The 17,196-nt window shown below is 37.7% G+C and overlaps 1 protein-coding gene across 1 annotated transcript in view; it reads right to left on the bottom strand.

The window, feature by feature from the left end:
• EYS (eyes shut homolog) overlaps positions 1-17,196 on the bottom strand; it is an 888,772-nt gene that overhangs the window by 226,526 nt on the left and 645,050 nt on the right. The window lies entirely within an intron of this gene.

Below are 17,196 nucleotides of genomic sequence, written 5' to 3'. Positions count from 1 at the left end.
CAAGGTCAGTGAAGACGGAGGGGGAGGAGGTGCTCCAGGCACCAGAGCAGAGATTCCCCTGCAGCCCCTGGTGAAGACCATGGTGTGCCCCTGCAGCCCAGGGAGGTTAACAGTGGAGCAGATATCCACCTGTATCCTGTGGAGGACCTCACAGCAGAGCAGGTGGATGCGCCCAAAGGAATCATAGAATGCACCCTGTGGAAGGGACCCACGCTGGAGCAGTTCATGAAGAACTGCAGCCCATGGGAAGGACTCACATTGGAGCAGTTCGTGGAGGACTGTCTTCTGTGGGAGGGACCCCACACTGGAGCAGGGGAAGAGTGTGAGGAGTCCTCCCCGCTGAGGAAGGAGAGGTGGAAACCTGTGCTGAACTGACCACAACCCCCATTCCCTGTCCCCCTGCGCTGCTGGAGGGGAGGAGGTAGAGAAAATTGGGAGTGAAGTTGAGCCTGGGAAGAAGTGGGGGATGAGGCGAAAAAGATTTAGTTTTATTTCTCATTATCCTACTCTGATTGGCAATAAATTAAACTAATATCTCCAAGTCGAGCCTCTTTTGCCCTTGAGGGTAATTGGTGAGTGATCTCTCCCTGTCCTTATCTCAACCCATGAGCCTTTTGTTATTTTTTTTTCTCCTTGGACCAGCTGAGGAGGGGAGCGATACAGCAGCTTTGGTGGGCACCTGGCATCCAGCCAAGGTCAACCAACCTCAGGTCTTTAATGGGTTTAAACACCTAGACTTTTCAACCAAATCTTCAACAATTTTACTTTAAAGGAGGGTGGGAGAAAGTTGTTTGACACACAAAAAAAAATGGAATTGATATTGGCCAAATAATCTTTTACCCAATTTAACGACAGACTGCTCTATTTCAGTTTCAATAAGCACTCTAGGATGTAGGGGACCAAGGCAGTCATAGGTGATAGGTTAGTGGTTGGACTCAATGATCTTAAGGGTCTTTTCCAACCTTAACGATTCTGTGATTCTGTGATTCTATGATTCTAAGGTCTCACAGGTATCATAAAGCTCCTGAGATATCTCCGGAAGTAACATGAAAAGTATCCCTTGTACTGCAGGTCCTACGGCTTTCTGATGAAGGCAAGTGAATGTGTTTGTAATGTCTGTAAAAGGTTCTTAATTTATTGATAGAACTTCTTCATTTTGTGACCAGAGATTCAGGTGGAATAGCAGGACACTGAGGAGGGAAGCTGAAAGGATTTGAAGTCTTGAAACCAACTGTTTGAACCCTGCTTGACATCCACATTTTAGGAACTAATCAAAGCCTAAATATACACATATCTAAAGCTAAATCCAAGTCTTTAAAAGATATTTTGATATCCCCTTTTGATTTCCTACTTACAGTATGAAGAGAGTATGTCTGCTAAAGTTTTCTATTCTGGTGTTCTGCAGACCTGATGGCTGAATCATGGCAAATATAATCTGGTGTAGGGTGGTCAGCTTCCAGACAAACCCTCTTCTTGTGGATGAAGAATATAGCATATAATGAAATTGCCATATTTATCCATTTTCTATCATAATTAAATTCCTCTGACATATAGACATATATGAAAATGTTGGCAATAATGTCGTTCCGGTATTCCAAGGACAGCAACCACATGGCCATACAGAGGCCTGTCTGCATGATCTTGTGCAGAAAAATACCTACTAATTCAATTTCTAAACAAAATTGGCAGGGAATGAATCAGATCTGTTCTGAAAGGCATGATGCACTAATGCATACAGATGGTAGTCATTTTCCCAAATGTGTGAATTCCCATGCTAATAATATCATATTATTTATGATTTCTTCACACACTGCTTCAAGACCAGTGATTTCTCTCAGAATTCAGAAGAAGAATAATGGAATCATAATCTGGAATATGATATGATAAAACGTATCATATCATGAAACAGCTATATATTCTAGCCAGGCAAGTAACACTTATAATGTGGGGTCTGGATTTTCTTCTGATTGCAAGATTCTGAAATCTGTACCAAACTAGATAAACTATGAACTTAGATTTGTCTCGAGAGAAATCATGTATCAGAGCTACTACAGGTTTCTTAACATGTTTAATATATTCTGAGTATCCAGTTAATAAGAGGATGTTTTCTCTTGTATCTTTGTCCTGAGGGAACTGGCTGATGTAGTTGCCAAGCCACTCTCCATGATATTTGAAAAGTCATGGCAGTCAGGTGGAGTCCCAGGGGACTGGAAAAAGGGAATCATTGTGCCCATCTTTAAAAAGGGTAGAAAGGAGGACCCTGGGAACTACCAACTTGTCAGCCTCACCTCTGTGCCTGGGAAGACCATGGAACAGGTCCTCCTAGAAGCTGTGCTAAGGAACATGGAGGACAGGGAGGTGATCCAAGGCAGCCAGCATGGCTTCACCAAGGGCAAGTCCTGCCTGACCAACCTAGTGGCCTTCTATGATGGAGCGACTACATCAGTGGACAAGGGAAGAGCTATGCATGTCATCTATCTGGACCGCTGTAAGGCCTTTGGCATGGTCCCCCACAGCATCCTTCTCTCTAAACTGGGGAGATACAGATTTGATGGGTGGACTGCTTGGTGGTTTAGGAATTGGTTGGATGGTTGCATCCAGAGGGTAGTAGGCAGTGGCTCAATGTCCAGATGGAGACTGGTGATGAGTGGTGTCCCTAAAGGGTCTGTAGTGGGACCAGTACTGTTTAATATCTTTATCATTGACATAGTGGGATTGAGTGCACCCTCAGTAAGTCTGCAGATGACACTAAGCTGAGGCCTTTCAGTACCTGAAGGGGGACTATAGGAAGGATGGGGCAATCCCTTTAGCAAGGCCTATTGTGATAGGACAAGGGATAATGGTTTTAAACTAAAGGAGGGTAGATTTACTGGATATAAAGAAAAAAATTTTCAGAATGAGGGTGGTGAAACACTGGCACAGGTTGGCCAGAGAGGTGGTGGATGCCCCATCCCTGGAAACACTCAAGGTCAGGTTGGATGGGGCTCTGAGCAACCTGATCTAGTTGAAGGTGTCCCTGCTCAGTGCAGGGGGATTGGACTAGATGACCTCTAAAGGTCCCTTCCAACCCAAACCATTCTATGATTCTATGATTCTATGAATCTATGATTTTATGATCAGCTAATCACCAAGGAAAGGTGCACCAAGATAAAGTTTTTTAATTATATATGCATCTGATTCCATTAAAACTGAGGAAAATTGCCTTTTTAAATTACTAGACTGATAGGCATATTTTTTATTAATAACAAATAGGATTTGTTGCCAAGAATGAATTATGCATACTTGATGTACGTGGATAGTAATGATATACAGAAACAGATATTTTAAAATTGATCAGTGAAAATGAATCCTCAAGATTCTTTTTGCACATTTTCAAATCCAAGCTAAGTTAAGCTTTCACCTGAGGAAAGAATTTTTCTTCTGGGATAAGAAAGAAGGAAAAAAAAATCACTGATAATGTACACATGCCTGTTTCACAGAAACAAAACTAAAGGTTTTTGTTCTGTGAAAATGTATGATGAATAGGATCCTTGAAAACACATGGAGTATCTGTGGTTGGTCTTAAGGTACTGGGTAGAGGTTTTAAAAATGCTGACCAGAAATACCTGCATCCACAGTCTAAGTTAGTTTCTATTGCCAAACATTCTCATGAGAATGAATTTGTCTTTGCTGACTGTCCTGTACTCAGTTAAGGACAGCTGGTTCTGCCTATGAAAACACAGCCTCTCTGGGTGATCTGCTGAAAAAAATGCAGGATCTGCAGGAAAAAATGTTTAGGAACTTACTTTTGTGGGACGTGATTGCTATCAGAAAACATATTTCAGTATTCAATTTGAGGAACCTGACAGATTACAGTAGGTGCTAAATCACTGAGCCTCATGCCCTTTAAGATACTGCATTAACTTTCAAAGGTAGCTGATCTGAATTATCAGACCTCCCATGATTAGAAAAGGACATAAATAAGGACCTTCCTGAGGCAGCCCTGAAAATCTTAACAAAACATCTACATAAAGAATGGAAAAGTGAATTATCACTTGGCAAGCAGAATCACATGATCATGATTCCATAAAAACTATGGAAGAACGTGCAGCAAGATTTGCAGTGAGGGAACAGAAGTCTAAAGCCATAGTGTCTCTGAAGCTATATTCACGATTATAGCAGGGCTTGATTTTCAGTCTCCTATTTAATAGTAACGGTTTCTCTATAAAGCAGTGACCTTGTCAGACTACAACAGAAAAAAATACATCAGTAACTGGAAAATCAGTTTCTTGCAGAGCTTTCGTGGAGCTGCTTCTAGGGTCCGGAAGCACTGTTCCTAAGTCACTCCCAGGAACCGGCTTTTGCTCTACTAAATTATCGTAGGTTTACTTTGGGTTGGATGTGGGGATGCTCTTTTCACTTCCTTATCTGATTATTCTTTCTTTCCTCAAATACACTCTGTGTTGACTGAGAAGCAGTCACATTCTTTGATTTGTGACAGTCTATTTTACTTTTCTTTCAGTATATTTGTTATTTCTTCCCTTACACTGGACATTGTCTGGGCAAGTACCTCTTCTACTGCTACCAGGAAATAACTGAATAGTTGGCTCCAGGAAACTAATTCTGCAAAGCTACATGACATCACCTTTCTCCAAAACATCTCTCTTTCAAGTCAAACTCTCTGGGAACTAATCTCTTTCTATGTTCCACCTTGGTGAGGGTTTTTTTCTTTGCTACCTTTAATTCAGCTTTATAATCCACTAAGTATAGCCAAAGAAAACCATTTCTGTGGTCTCACTGGAGCGATTCAGGCCATCTCAGAATATATGTATTATTTTTCCTCCCTAAATCCCTTCCCCCTTTCCTTTATTCTCATTGTAGATCTGATATGACATGTGCAGAGCACCAAGCTAAGCTGGGTGGTGGATTCTGTTCTCTGCTGTATCACATATGTGATGGTCCAATGGTCACAAAAGCAATGAAAATAAGCAGCAAGCTACTGCACATTTTGAGAGAAGAGCTTAGGGAACCAGCGGAAAAACACAAAGTACGGACTATAGATTTTGTGGTCAAAGACAGGACTAGTAAAGCACAGTAATTACTAATGTTAAATTGTAAAATAAGTATTTGGATGTATTTTCTGAAATACTCTCTGGCTGATAGCAGTGAAGTTACCAGCTTTTTATTAAAATTCTTCAGTCATTTCCTAACATTGTTTCTTTAGGTGACCAATATGTTAACAAAATTTCAACCCCAACTTTCCATGAAATTTTCCATTTCTCCTTCACCACATTCTGTTTTTTTTGAACATTGTGAGAGCTGCTAGTTCAGCCGAGCCTTATGCTCTTTAAGATAGTATATCAGCTTTCAAAAGCAGCTGAACTAAATGAGCAGACATCCCAGGATTAGAAAAGGAAGTAAATAAGGACATCATAACACTGTGTGGTGAAATACGGGATGCAAAAACTTACTGATTTTATTCTACACATGCTGTTGTCCAAAAACATTAAGGGCAAAAGAAACAATATTAATAATCACAAACATTATGAAGGTATTTGAAGGTTAACCTTTTCTCAGTTTTTGCTTTCATCATTATTCTTCTGAGTAGTTATTTAATAGTTATGCTGCCATACCTTCAGCGTACCACAAAGTTTTCCATTTTCTGCCAGAAAAAAAAAAGAATAATTAAAGCATAGAAAATATAAATAGAAACAACAAAAATAAAGAGCCTTCCCCTCCTGCAAAAGGAAGAAACTTCATAGCTCAGTCTTTATTCAGTGATGATAATAGGGAAACATTCATGCTCTTTTAAGAAAAAAGTCTAAGTTGGACTTGTTTGGACTCAATTTGACTGGTTTTAGAATTGCACCTGGATTTCCACTAAGAGACAGCTGACTTCAGATTTGAATTCGGATTTTGTTTACTGTTATCTCATTTTCAAAGTTTTTGTCATCATCTTTTAGAAATAACCACAAAGCATACTAAATGTGTGCAGTTAGCATATAAAGGCAATGGGAAAACTGAAGGAATATTTTATGTAGAAGTATTTTGTCCACTAAGCATTTAGTAAAAACATCAGTCATACAGAATCTTACTTTAACTTCTCATCTCACCCACATTCTCTATTAAATGGGATGCGGTGCACAACAGTTCTACCAGCCTGGCCTTCCCACCACAGGGGCCACCACAACCACCTTTAGTCACAACCACTGTGAACACTTTTACCACAGAATGCATCTCCTGCTGACTTGTGTGAAATGGGCAGATTAGTTCAAAAAACACTGTTTGAGGTGAGCAAGCTGAGCAACTGCTGCATGGCTCAGACTGCCTCACAGAGCAATGTTGTAGCTGATACTCAACACACCTGCATATGCTTTGCTGTGTCTGTAAAGTCACCTTTAGATGAAACTGGTTTGGACTGGAGATGAGAAATGCTTTCCACATAACTGGACTACAAGAAGAGCAATGCAAGTTTGTAACAGTAGGAAGGCACCAGGCAGAAGACATCACCTTCCCTCCAAGCAAGGATTGAAAACCCTCAGACCAGGTCTCACTTTTTTCTGGCAGGCTGCCATACATGTAAGAGTGACAAAGAAATTGTCAAATACAAGATGTTAAAAACGTCCCTATCTTTATACTGTAGCTCATAAAAACAGAGGTGCGCAGTCAGCCTTTTTCTGTTCTGTTCACACTGCGCTGGGGGGGTTTGGCAAGTCACAAAGGACTGCAACAGCTACAAAAAAAAAGGGAGAATAAGCAAATGAAAAAGGGTGACAGGAAAAGAGACAAAACTAATAAGAAGTTAAAAATATAGTGTCTCTATATGGTTTTTTGTGTATTATGCACATATAACGATAGCATATAACCAGTTTATTATTATTTGGGGGAGCAAAGCCGGAAAAGAAATAAGGACATAATATCAATATTGCACGGTCTGTAACATAACGTTAAGAAAGATAAGAAGAAACTGTGTTGATCAGGTGCAGTAAGAAGCATTTCCATTCTTAGAAAAGACACCACTTTTAATGACTTTTCACAGTATTTCCATAGATGCCTTCAGCATTTTTCTGCCTTACTTTTTTTTTTTTTTTTTTTGTAGGCTGGCATTGTCTGATTATATCTTCACTTAAAGACTCATGAATCAAAAGTTAAGTGGAAAGACATTTTTTGTTAGAAGAGCACCTTTTAAAGCAGAGAATGAAAATAGCCATGTTATGAGCAAAAAACCATGGCATAGATAAATGAAGATACTGCCAGAACTTATAAAAATCCTAATGTCATACAAAATGACTATGCCTTATTGATTATTATGAGTAAGCTTCACCACTACTCATAGAGTTAGAGCGCTATATACTTCTGGCAGGTTGTTTATGTGAAAAATAAGATACAGCAATATAATAGTATAGTAATAATCTACTGCTTCTGAAACTGTTACAACTCAGCAGGATTTCAGTGTACCACTGCTGGAGCCAGAAGAAAGAATGAAGAACGACTCTGTTCCAGAAATGCAGAAAACCTGTGATGTATTTTCAGAGGTAACAGAAAATGCAGGGGCTGGTAAGGTCCCTGCTGAAACCTCATTTTAACAACAAAGTAGTAGACTACCTCTGCAGTGAGATACGATGATAACACCACAAGCTGAAAGACTTTGTGGCAGATGTCAAGTATAAAACACTAGTTTCCTTCCTCAGATAGTTCTGAGTCGTTATTAGGATTCTCTGTGTCTAAGATTTTTTCCTTTATTCTTGTAAAATAGCTTCACCTGGATTAAGTGTAATGCTGATGAATACTTTTTTTGGAACATCTCATTCAAGTTTTATTTTGCTTTTCTAGATTAGTATTTCAAGAATATTTTCAGTGTTGATTCGCCTTATCACAGAACCTTAGAAATGTGTCCTGCCTGCTGTTAAGTGACACAGGAGTAGTTTCTTTATCCTGTTCTGCCCTCTTTTCCTTAAATGTCATCAACTTTTTAGCATATTTTACAGGGACCAAAGGCTTAATCACCTTATGAATGTACCTAAACTGCTGTGAGACTAAATCTTTGTTGTTTTACGAACAAAATAAAAAAAAAGCAAGGATGACCTTTGCATCAAACACATTTTGAGCCAATAATTTGGATCACAATGTTCAGTTTTGGCAAAATTTATTGTTACTGTTCCTTTTAAATCTTTTGCCTCCCAGCGTATTTGGATAAATTTCAGACCCTCAAGCATCAGCATCTAGATTATTCATGGAAATGTTCAGGCTTTAAATCTGAGCTGACATTCTTCCCTTCATTCTCAACTGCACCCAGTCTAGTCTCCAGAAATGTCAAGAAATGGGAGACTGATTCTGATAATCTAGAACATAATTTCATTTTATCATTTCCTGTCTTGAGTCTGTCTGGATTCATCTTTAAAGGAAGAGATTTATGCAGTCTGCTGGATTTCAAAGAGCAATGAAAGAAATGTGCCTTCTTACTCAATTTTTTAATGCATGGAAATGCTTGATTTTCTGCACCTTTTCTATGCGTTAATATTTTTACGAGTGATTTAAAATGCTTTTATATCAAGAGCAGAATTAACGTAATAGGAGTTCCTATAAAACCTACATAAGAATCCCCAGGAACAGAGAGGGTTACATACTGATTCTACTATGCCATTTAATTAAGTACATGCATATTTAGTAGGAATACTCCCATCTTACGGGAGTTTTTTGCTATTAAAATAACAGCTCCATAATTTAAACCTCAGATGAACCTGCAGTGGTAAACCTTTTTTGTTTTGCAACTGTGCTGCAAAAAAACCCACAACCCAGTAGCAATCTCCCTGTTATATGAGAAAACATATGTGAAGAGACAGGTGCCCAACAGGGACTAGGCTTCTGCTGTTAAACACTAAAAGAAACTTTAAATGCTGTACTTTGCCACATTGCACATAATTTACTCATATACGCTTTTGGTTGATTTATGGTCTTTATTTTGCTAAAGTTCAACCAGTTTCTGAAACATATTGTCCATATGAATAAAAAGAAACAGTCACTACAGCTATGATTTTTTTCCATTAGAGAGTATTAAGAACAATGTCATGTGTTGGAAAACATTTTTGGAAGTCAGATGAATCTATAGTTTTCCATTCTGATTGGTAGAGGCTAATAGGATGCTTGCCTTTTTTTTCTTGGTTTTATTTCCCATATTTGCATATTTTCCATAGTATTAAATATTTTTTATTATTTATTTATAATACAGTAGTTTTATTTAATCTTTTACAGGGCTAAAGAATTCATTAAGGAAAATTCGTGATGCAGGGCAATACGATTCACATAGGAAAATTGTTTTCATTTATGAAATTTCCTGTCTTAAATATGAATATATCAGAAAGTAGGAATCTAACAGTAATTTCAATTTCTGTTTGTGCAATGCCTCAACTCTACTCTGATGACGCATTCAGTATTTTCACTAATTCCACTGAAACACAGGGGGACTCTATGTGCTTCCAGGCTTTCAAACCTTCCATACATTCTGCACAGAACTGATACACATGTATGTAGAAGGTAAGTATATGAGTATATTGTACTATTAGGAAATTCACCTTTTGAACCTTGACTTTCCTGGGTAGCTAAATAGCTAAAATGTTTTTGCTATATAATTACTTGCATATTTTGTCACCACAAACTGTTATTGCAAAAAATGTAAAGAAACTACAAGGGTGGGAAGAAAAACTGACTATTTATATTACATAAAAGAAGCTGACTTCTTTTCCTCAAAGGAAGGTTTGCTGTCTTAAGGAGCCTCAAAACAGTGACTTCCTAACATTTATATAAAAAATTTTCATCCCCTTTCAACAACAGTTTGATATTTTAAGTAAACACAAACACCAGTGTTCATAAAGATGCATGAAGAGGAACATGTCAGGTACTCTTAATTAGAAAAAATGGTGGTTTTCATGCTTAAGTCAGAGTTTTATGCTTAGGCCAGGAAACAGCAAAGCCATTTCCTCTGTAACCACATCATGTAAGTAGCCAGTGTCCTCCCAAAATGACCACTTGGGATCACTTTGGGAGGTGATATGAAAGGATCTGCCAGTCAGCATGGCCCTGAGCAGGACACTTTAGTGAGGTCCCTAGAGCATCCTGATGTTCACTCTGCACTCTCAGCTAGCTGAAGTTCCTGAGGGTAGTCTGGGAGCGGATCAGCAGCTGCACACCTTTGCATCCAGGAATGAAAACCTCCCCTCTGTTTTTAATCACTGCGTTCTTGAAATCAAAATGTCAAGGTAGCACAATATACCATTATCCTAACTCGGTAACAGAGGTGATTTCCTTGGTAAAAGGTCTAACTAACTACTGTTTATTCTGTGCTATAAAAGCAAACCCAGTCTTTTATGTCTCTTTCTTACAGGCTACGTAATAAAGCTCAAAGACATTATTTAATACCTCACCTGCTTTATTACATGGTATTTCCTGTGGAAGAATGCAAATGAGTCAAGCTCAGAAAATAAGCATTACCGTACTGCCTGGGGAGACACATAACATTTCCGCAGATGACTTGATTATCAGCAAATTAGCACCAGCAGAACAAATGGCAGCTATTCAGGTGTTACTGAAAGAAGGTCCTTCCAGAAAATGCCATAAATGGAGAAGTAAAGGAAGAAAAAAAGCAAGTATTTGTCACCTGTGCAATGATGGTTACCTTTGAATGAAAAATTACTCGAAGGAGCTGGGAGGTTAGCAGCTGAATAGGTTACAAGCTTTAGAAGAAATCAATTTTTATACCGATGTTTTCAAGTGGAAAATGAAGGGAAGAAAGCTTGTTCCCCACAAATTCTAAACTCCCCATTACTTCATTTTCTGTTATGTGTTCTTGTGCAAAATAGTGTTTATTAACAAATTGTTTCAGCTCTCCCAAAGATTACTACAACAAGAAAACTCATCCACATTAAAGAGTGATTCATAGGACTAATGCTAGAAATGCCAAGATTTCGCAGGTCCGATCTACATGAGGAGACAAAAAGGTTTCCACTGCTTTTATCAATTGTTTTTCCCAGAAATAAAAGCATAACTTCATGAAAAGTGCTTATTCTTGCAAGCCTTTATAATAAAATGCTACAGCCATCTCATTTTTAATAACATCCAAAGGAAAAAAAAAATCTTTAAGCAATACTTAAAGACAATACTTAATTATTTTAAATGGCTCATGACTGTATGTGAATGGATGTGAATACAAAAAGGAGAATGTATTAGCAAACTGACAACTACTTAAAAAGTTTCTGTCACTATTAACTGTTTTCACCACAATCTTTCAAAGCAGCTAATGCCCCACAGAGTCCGTAAGGTTGTTTCCTAGAAGAGGTTTGTGAAATTTATATTAACTCTTTGTTCAGTAAGAGAACCCTACAGTTCCAAAGTATACCCTATAGCAGTAGACCCTATAGCTGCTTTGAAGCTCCTGGTTTGGGGATAGGTGGCAGTTGCAATGGTAAATAGCTTTACAGAGACTGGAATGCCAGTTGTTAGAGTTGGTTGGTGCTCTGAAGAGCTCTTTCCCTATCTCAGCAAGCTCGCTCCTTCTCGTTACCTTCCCTCTAGCTATAAATAAAGTGTATCTTAAGCTCTCATTTAATCATGTTTTTAATCTAATCTTAATAATCATAGAAAACTGCCACATTTAAAATTTCATGAAGTCCTCTAGAAGGGTCTGAGCTGTAGGTTATTTTTAACTGATAAGCTACATAAATGACCAAACTAGGAAGAGAATGGATGGATCCTAATTCAGGATCTGGTGTAGCAGAATACCTGCATCCTGAACATTAAGCATATGAATCACACAGATTTCTTATGCTCTAACAGTCAAATATATGTAAAGCTTACATGCTCCACTGGACCTGGGACATAATTTCTAAATTAGATTAAAACATAATATTAAGTTGTATTAAAGCTCAGTTAAACTGACACTTTCTTCTGAGGTGGTAAAATTCTACAGAACTGCTCAGGAGGGCAGAAGAAAGATTAGTTGAAAATTGCTTCACCACTTCTTTATGAACCCAGCTGCTTTTCACTCAAAATCCTGTTTTCCTTCAATTTCAAAAACACTTCAGCAAATTAACCCACATTAAAGTAAAAACCTGATATGTAGTAATGGATAAAACAAGATGGCATCAGATTGGAGATGTTTTAGACATCTTTATAAACTCCATAATTTTGCAAACTAAGAAGGAAAAAAAGTAAGGACTGTATGCTAAGCCCAGGTGACTGTGCAGCTCATGTGATTACTCACAGATGCAGGGTATTATGAAGTGTTAACAAGTTACACTTCACAAGATTTGCCTAGTCTCATATCAAAGTGCAAGATTATATCCATGAGTGAAAGTGCAGAGAAGAACGTTTATGATAATTTAGGTAACTCCTTTTCCAGTTGCTCACCAAAATACTACTTCTGTTGAATTTTACTGTATCAAATAAACTGTATGGGAATGGCTAGCTGTTTTCTATGCACAACTTTATAATTGCTTTAATGGCAATTAATGTATCAAAGCCATATATATACAATGTTATTTAACTTATGATTAAGTCCGTGTTTGTTCTTAACAAGCCCACTGTGTTCTTAATTTTTAAAGTCATCCTCTAAAAAACCATTCTAAATCTGAAGGGGAAACTTACTACTTTTTTTTTCAAATTTAGCCCAAAAGCTAGAGAGTTCATGTGAAGATTTTACATACATACACACAAAAATAATTTTGTAGGAAATCAATAGGTATCTCATGAGTTTAGACATTGGCTGTGGTTAATGACATCAAATTAATTACTAAAGTTCATACATTAATCTCTAAACACATAATTCTTTTTCTGCTCACAGAGTCTTACAAGGTTATGAATGATTTTGAGGGAGGACAAAATGGGTGAAAGAACGCTTGAATTCTGGAAACAACAGAATATATGGGGTAACAGTATCCTGTTTTTCTTTCTGGGTACCTCAAACTGAGACTTGAATGTGGAGATGAATGCATGGTTGCCCTTCCTCACTTGTACTTCTTTATATGATTCCCAGTTCCTTATCCTTCTTTTTGTTGAAAATTGTCATAGACTTGTTTTAAATCATACATACACAGTATAAATTGTATTAAGGAGATAAACAGATCTATGTCCTACTGGAGACATGAGACTGTACACTTCTAAATGTGGCCAAAATCACAGGAATTGGACTAATTACATTTATTTTCAAAACCACATACACAAAGACAAAAAAAATCGTCAGAGATGAATGATACTAGTCAATGATGCAAGTTAGAAATGTTAAGTTAGGAATAATGTCTGGAAAATTTACCAGTAAGAATGTTCAGGGTGATATTAGCAAGTATTGCTCAACAAATCAGGAATTCAACAAGTGTACCCCAGGAAACAAATGTAGCAAAGTCTCCAGGATAAATTCCTGTAACAGCCTCCCATTTTACTCCTGGTTTTGCAGCTTTGTCAAAGGAGTTGACCTTTAAGTAATGAACAGAATATACACAGGCCACATATCAAATTAAACAGATTCCCTGCTTTTAACACATGATATTTAAATGTTCTTTTTATTGAACAATTTATAAAACTTCTACAGAATATTAAAGAATTTGGAGACTTTAAAAATGTTAATCTTATAATTAACAGTCAGGGACATACTTTCTTTGCACATGCAAGACAGTGATATTCCAAACCTATCGCTATGAACTTTACAGTAATAGACAACCATCTGCCTTCACGCTGAAGCAGAAGCATTATGTTTTTCCACCCATGCGTAGGGATTTCACAGCGAAGCAGATACAACAGCTTAGCTAATAAAGAATTGTTTCACAGAGGAAAGAATGATACATTTAATATTAAAGTCAAAAGCTTTACCAGGAAAGGAAAAAGGAAAAAAGTTAACTCAGAGTACACTATTTACCCTTCACTGTATTCCCTATATACACAATCCTCCCTTTCTATTGTATGACCTAGCACTCACTGCTCAGTAATAAAGATTAAATTTACATTAGCAGCAAATTTTCTATGCTGCATGCTGCATTTAGAGTTTTTAAAATAAAACCTGTAGGAACTTCTCATTTCCAGATAAATTGGCAATGCGTAGTAAAGAAAAAAAAAAAAAAGAGGAAAATACTGAGAGCAGTACTAAAGGGAACTGAGGCCTCTGATGGTTGCAGATATAAGCTTTAGACTAAATCCTTACTTTGTATACTTTGGCAAATATCCAGCGTTAATATCTTCAGTTTGACTTCAGCAAATACACTGGTTCATACACCTAATTTTCTGTTTCCTTAGAAAAATGGAGACACATTTCCAGTTTTCAAAACTGTCATTTAAGGACATTTCAGATTTCAGAGGTATCTGATTGTTTAGAGTAAATACACTATGTATTTAAATAAACTGGCTTGGCCTTATGTATCCATAATGACAGGACTTGAACATATTTCTTGTAAGGACAGAACAAGCTGTTGGAGTTTATTAGTTAAGGAACAATTGAATAGGAAAATGTAATATTGCATATAACAAAACACTATCAAGCTGAACTACATAACTGAGATAATGACATTCATTTGTCTTCTCTCTAGAAGATGGTCATATAGGCTGTTGGAAATACACAGTTGTTAGTAAGAAACTAAGTGGTGTATCTCAACCTAGATATGAAAGAAGCAAACGCACATATACTAATGAAGCCAAGATGCCTACACAGGGTTTGTATATAAGACCCTGTGATATACCATGTTGAGTGTAAGATATATTCTTGCTGAAATTTAATTAGGTACAAGGTAGATCACCAAGATGATTAAGAACTACATTTACTGAAATGTACAGGTATACGTTACAGCATGATTAAATCAGACCACAGCTATCTTTAAGGAGTCAAGAGACAATTTCCTTGACTGGAACAGAGCTTCTGAATTGCATAACTGATAATTTGCTTTCTCCCTTGCAAGGTCTATAGTAAATAATTATAAAATAATTACAGGTGCCCTTATCGCCTGTAATTATGAGTTCTTTCCAGAGTTCTTGAAGAACTGGTTCCTGAATATCAAAGGTTTATAATGATAATTCGGTTGGGAAATTTCGAGTCTCATTACACTAAGTTATCAATCTCGTTGAAACTTTAGGATTAGATAAATCACATTATGTTTCTGTTTTCAGCTGCTAAATACAGGATACATGAAATCTCATCCTGATTTATATAAACATGCAATGTGACAGCACATGCCCTGGGTTGCAGGTGCCCCAGTGAGCTGCCAATGTCACATACCACAGCCCTGGCTGATGCGGGAGTGCTAAGCATGAAGCGGGAAGCTGTTCCCTGTGTTGACAGTGGGATTGTAGAGGGTAAAAGCAGAGCTCTGTGAAAAGAGGAACTCTTTGATTCGTCTTCTCCACACAAAAGGAAAAAAGAAGATAAATGTTCCTCTTCCAGTGCCAGAACTATTTAAAGACATCCTATGCAGAAAAATGGCTTGCTGTCAAAATGTCATCATCCAGCATGACTGCAAGCTTCAGAAAAGCAAATGACATCTCTTCCAATTTTAGAAAAAATGAACAGGTATTTCAGGGAAAATAGACACTCAACAGTTAAGGATAAGGATCATATGATTATATAGCTGAGGTTATATTCTCTAAAGAAGCTACCTGTTTCAGTGTCTTCTTAAAGCTTGTATTCTGATTTTGTTGAATGGAATAGTTACCAGTGTGTCTAACGTAGGATGCTTCAGTCTTAATCACCAGAATTTTGGTTACAACTGCTACTTACTCTAATAGTCATAGAATCACAGAATCATAGAATGGTTTGTGTTGGAAGGGACCTTTAAAGGTCATCTAGTCCAACCCCCCAGCAGTGGGCAGGGACATCTTCAACTAGATCAGGTTGCTCAAAGCCCTGTCCAACCTGACCTTGAATGTTTACAAATATGGGGCATCTACCACCTCTCTGGGCACCCTGTGCCAGTGTTTCACCACCCTCATCGTAAAAATTTTTTTCCTTATATCCAGTCTAAATCTACCCATTTAAACCCATTACCCCTTGTCCTGTCACAACAGGTGCTAATAAAAAGTGTGTCCCCATCTTTCCTGTAGTCCCCCTTCAAGTACTGGAAGGCCGCAGTAAGGTCTCCCCACAGCCTTCTCCCACCCACGTGGGAGAGCATTTAATTTGCTTTTAGTTTGCTCTTCAGGTAGTCATAATTCAGTCATATTTTCACACATGATTTCTGGATTTCTGGAACAAGGTCACAGAAAGAGAGGGAAGGGGACACCCTTCTTTACACAGGTAAAATAAATATGTGGAATTCCCTTGGCAATGTAGTTAGAAGACAGTCAACTCATTCCATTGTATGAACTCAGCAGGCCTGTACTTATTCAGCTTCAAAGGAGAAAACAGTTTAGGATGATGTATTTTTGAATGAGCAACTCAAAAATAGCCAGTTCAGTCAGTGGCCCAGCGGTACTTCTACCAAAGTCTGTGGCTCAGGGAGGTACGTACTCAGCCCAGATAATATGATTCAAACATAGATTATAACAGTTTTCATTAAAAACACCAAACTGTAGAAGATTCCTGGAGATTGACAGATCAACTGGAAGGTAAGACTAGGTCAGAAGGCGGCAGCGATCAGACACCAGTAGAAGGCACCAGTGGAGTCCAGAAAAGGTGTCACCCAACAGAGTGGTTGTGCATAGACTCTGATATGGCCTACTACCACTGGACATCTATCAAACTTCTTAAATTTAACATTGCTTATTCCTGGCATAACCCTTGGGAAAAGCCAAAATCTGCTGATACAAAGGATGCCAATTGCATTCCTTGGAACACAGAAGGAAATTCTGGCACATAAAATGTATGTAAATAAATAAAATACTTTATTGAAATATTGAAAATACTTCATTGAAACACACACTGAATAGTAACTCAATCTGTTCTCTTTGAAGGAAACTCGCTATTTTCATTCCAACCCACTATTTTATGGTGCAGTTTGCACAGCTGCCATGTATTGAAAGCAAGTGCAAATAGTATGCCTGGATACCAAATGCACAGAAGATATTCACAGAATTCAATTTTAATACTGACAATTTGAAAAAAAAATATGATTTAATTTCTTATAAACTTGGGAAAGGCTGAAAGGTAAAATATGCTCTGAGAGCTAAGCAACACACGACAATTATTTTTTTGAGCTCACAGTCATTGATGGCTTGCCCGTATAGTGAGTGTAACGACCTACTGTCAGA

The sequence above is a fragment of the Phalacrocorax carbo genome, chromosome 3 (genome assembly GCF_963921805.1).
Source record: "Phalacrocorax carbo chromosome 3, bPhaCar2.1, whole genome shotgun sequence".
Lineage (NCBI taxonomy): Eukaryota > Metazoa > Chordata > Aves > Suliformes > Phalacrocoracidae > Phalacrocorax > Phalacrocorax carbo.
The sequence above is the reverse complement of the archived record's forward strand: the minus strand, read 5'-3'. Positions and strand labels throughout refer to the sequence as shown.